This window comes from Myotis nattereri (genome assembly GCF_964212035.1).
Source record: "Myotis nattereri genome assembly, chromosome: 4".
In the NCBI taxonomy this organism is placed as follows: Eukaryota; Metazoa; Chordata; class Mammalia; order Chiroptera; family Vespertilionidae; genus Myotis; species Myotis nattereri.
The window spans coordinates 42109305-42113703 of NC_138079.1; the positions used below are offsets into that span (position 1 = coordinate 42109305).

The 4399-nt window shown below is 42.3% G+C and overlaps 1 pseudogene across 1 annotated transcript; it reads left to right on the forward strand.

The window, feature by feature from the left end:
• The first annotated feature begins 1023 nt into the window (after window positions 1-1023).
• On the forward strand, window positions 1024-1428 carry LOC308518824 (mitochondrial import receptor subunit TOM22 homolog; annotated as a pseudogene). The gene has a single exon. The product of its transcript is annotated as a mitochondrial import receptor subunit TOM22 homolog (transcript).
• The last annotated feature ends 2971 nt before the right edge of the window (window positions 1429-4399 follow it).

Here is a 4399-nt window from a genome sequence, read left to right on the forward strand (position 1 = left end):
GGGATTGCTTTCAGCCATTCGGCCAAAAGCAGGGCAATATTATGCTGATTTTCAGCCCTTGCTGAATATCAAAGTCCATTAGCCTTCCAGTAGACTTCTTGCATAATTATGCTAACTACTTGTTGGTCTTAGCCTCCCCCATCGGTCTTCACTTCTCTATTCTGGGTGTGGCTCCTTTGATGAACTTCTAAAATCATTTTGTTACAAACAAGTATCTAGCCATTGTTCTTATGGACACACCAAACAGAATGCAGATGTTTCCAATTGAGATAAATTTTGTTTAGAAATATAAATTCTATGTCTTTCTAGAATGAGGCTACTACAGAGTTAGGAGGAAAAATCTCTGTACTAAATTGAAAAGAATTGTTCTTGAGAGATGAGAGTGCCTTTTTATTCAGTTATTAGAGGCCCAGTGCATGAAATTTGTGCACTCAAGGGGTCCCTCAGCCTGGCCTGCGCCCTCTCACAGTCTGGAAGCCCTCAGGGGATGTCTGACGGCCGCAGAGGCGGGAGAGGCTCCCGCCACCACCTCTGTGCTTGCCAGCTGTGAGCCTGGCTTCTGGCTGAGCGGCGCTCCCCTTGTGGGAGCACACTGACCACCAGGGGGCAGATCCTGTGTTGAGTGTCTGCCCCCTGGTGGTCAGTGTGCATCATAGTGACCAGTGGTTCTGCTGTTCGGTCTATTTGCATATTAGCCTTTTATTATATAGGATTTCCTCACATGGAATCATGAGACTAGGACCATGCCAAAGAGGACACATAGGTCTAATTTCTTCCTTACTGCATGAAAGAAGGACCATGAAATGAAACTGCACTGGATTGTTACAGCCTACCACATAGTGGATCATTAATGCCTCACATATGATGCCACTTGTAAATGGATAAGTCAGATGTTGGGAACCGTACTGTCAACTATGTGTACTTGCCACTTTTCATAGGTTAGGGGGAGACCAAAGGATCTCTGAGGGTGTGGATTGGGAAATCTCTTCTGGAGAAAGAATGAAGGTGGTCCCCCCTACAGCCATGGCTGCCATAGTCGCTGCCCCTGGTCCAGGTGCTCCCCTGCCCCCCGACGAATTGCTTCTGAAAGGTGATGTGGAGAAGACTGAGGAGGAGCTGGAAGAGGATGAGCCCAATGAGACCCGGAGAGACTCTGGGGTCTAACGGCAGAGAGGATCTGGTCCCCAGCTGGAGCCACTTTTTATCTCTCCCTTTTTGTGGCTCAAAAAAATGTACAGGTTTCCAGGGCAGCCTTATGGATCGGGACACCTTCCTTCATGATCCTGGTTCTTCCTGTTCTCTTTGAGACTGAGAAGTTTCAAATGGAGCAACCGCAGCAACTGCAGCAGCAGCAGATACTCCTAGGACCAAACAGGGCTGTCAGGAGGAATGCCAGGGGCTCTACCTTCACTTCCTGGAAAGATCTAGATTGTTACTGCTCTATTTGACCTGTCTTGGTGGGAGAAGTTTGCAAATTCAATACTGTTTGAACTGATTTTTTTTTCTTTTTCTTTTTGGCACCAAAAAAACCTGGTTGGGGAAAATTTCCCCTTCATTGTCTCATGGAGAGACTCCCAACTTGCAACTGTGCCCTCCAAGCCTTCCTGACTGACTTCTCTCCTCACTCTGACACCACAGTGCATCGATGCAGATGGTCACTCCAACTCCAGCCATGCTGCCTCTCCATAAGTTACTCCTAACCAGAAGGTCTCCTCAGTGTCTGTTGTGGAGTAGGAACTGATGCCAGTGGGAAGGATGTACCCCTGACCATTAACGACCATTTTGTTTTGACATGCACACTATTTGAAATACAAAATGCATTACAGCTGTAGCTGGAAAGCAGCCACTGTGGATTTCTATGTCTGTTGGAAACGAGGGAGGGCTGGCAGCAGTTTTAACCGCAGGATGGGTACTGCAGAGGGCGGAGCAGGAGCTCACTTCCTCTGCACCTTTTGGCCATTAGACCTGTGTGTGTGTCTAAAAGAGAAAAGAAAGTCAGTGCTCACTTTTGTAATTAAATACTTAAAATGATTTAAAAAAATAAAGGTGGCCTTAGGTTAGATTAGAGGAAGAAAGGGCTTCATCTTCTCTCTTGGTTGATGGCAACAGGACCAGACTCTGGGTGAGGAGGACATGATAGAGACACATAACCGTAGATGACAGGATGACCTTGGCTACTTGTGACACACTGAGGACTAATGAGGGAAATGGCTGCAGAGGATCCGTAGTGCAGGCAGTGGCTGACTGACTCTAGGACCAATACTTAAATTTCCATTTTATATTTTTTTCTTTTGTATGTTCTAATTCTCTTTTTATATTTTTGAGCCTTCAGTAAATTTTTAAGTGCTACAGTCCAAGGTTCTTCATGTGGGGAATTAGGAATCGGGCTGTGTTTATAGCTGAGACAGTAGTTTACGAATGTGAATTTTCCTCCTTCTGTACTCTTCCTGAAGTCAGCTTGGTGGTAGTTATCAGAAAATTAAATTGGCATTCTGGCTGAGTAGAGAGTCACATGCAAGGCAATAAGCTGAGTGCAAGTGGGCACTATTGCCAATGTGAAACAGCTTCCCCACCTCCAAAGGGGGGAAATTGATTAGGGGTTAGGCTGTGTTTTCATATTATATAGATGGGACTATCTAGCCAGCAGATATTTTAGTTGTAGATGTCAGTCACATAGGAAGAGTCATTCATGCCAGCTAGGCTAACTTGGCAATTAAATTGTAACAGCTTGTGGTACTTTACAACTACTATAGAAAATGCAACTGAAGAAATAAATTACCCATGGTTAATAGTTAATTATAAAATAGTGAGATTATTACCATCTCCAAAATGCCTAATATTGAGCAGAATATGATAAACACAGAAAACTGAGTTTATACCAAATGAAAACCAGATTTAAAGCGAATGCAGCCTGCTTCCCATATGAGTTTCTCTCTACAATCTCTTTGACAAGATTGAAGGGACAAGTTGACCATCAAGACATGGAAACAAATGTTTATATGTTAAAACAGGTATTTGGCATCGCTTTGTTTATGGGCCAAAGGTACAAATTTCTCCTGTTTCTTGGGAAAATTCTGTGGTTTTTGTTGCTGTCATGTCATGATTCCTATAATGCTGCTTAGGAGTCTTAAACACATGCTGAAGGGATTATTTGCTTTCTACTATAGCATGGTGGGAAACTTAAATTGATTTGCAAAGTACTGTAGTTCTTCAAAGGGACAAACATTTTTTTGTTTATTTATTTATTTTATTATTATTATTTTCAATTCTCACCTGAGGATATTTTGCCATTGCTTTTTAGAGAGAGTGGGAAGGGGAGAGACAGACAGAGAGAGAAACATCGATGTGAGACACATAGATTAGTTGCCTGTTGCATGCTCTTTCCCTCCTCTCCCCCTGCACCAGAGGCCTGGCTGGGGAGGAGCCTGCAACCAAGGTACATGCCCTTGACTAGAATCAAACCCAGGACCCTTTAATCCACAGCCTGACACTCTATCTACTGAGCCAAACCGGGTAAGGCAAGGCACAAACATTTTTAAAAATGTAATTTAATATGGGCAGATAAGAGGAAAGTGCACATAAGAAAATAAGTATCTTTTTATTTTCAGCATCAATTTTGTCACAAATATGTTGCAGTTCAGTTATTCTGTGTATATATAAAATTTCTGCAAATTTTGACAATTAAAGAGTCTATTTTGATTGGTAAGATATAGCTTGTTTGGACACAATTATGAACTTTACATTCATCACAATAAATTATATGTACACTTACACTGTATAGATATTTTAATGAGCTAGAACAGGGGTTGGCAAAACATGGTGTGAGGACCAAATTATCACACCCATTTTTATGTATTTTCTACATGACTGGAGTTGGTCAAACTGCAAAGTTTGAGGGCACACTCTCCAAGACTGCTATCACTACACTACCAGGAAGTTTGGAAGATTCTAAAAACCACCCAAACCTAGTGAATTTAATAGTTCACTAGAAGGGTTCATAGCACTCACTGAACGTTATTATTATACTTACAATCATGATTTATGACAGGGAAATTATACATATTAAAATAAGACAAAGGAAGGGAAACATTAGACACAGCTTGGGAGGGTTCCTAAGGCAAAGCTTCTGTTGTCCTCTCCCATGGAGTAATGATCCATTACCATCCCAGCATCAGTATTTGACAATATCCATGAATTGGTGTCAGAGTTTTGTTGGAGCTTCATTTCATAGGAATAATGGATTGATTGATTACCCACATGATTGAATTCAGTCTCCACATCCACTGATACCACATGACTCAAAGTCTTCACCCTAAATCACATGGTTGTTCTTTCTGGCGTGGCCAGCTAGTACCCTAAACAAAGACACTCCTATTAATGATGGCATCGATCGCCTTCC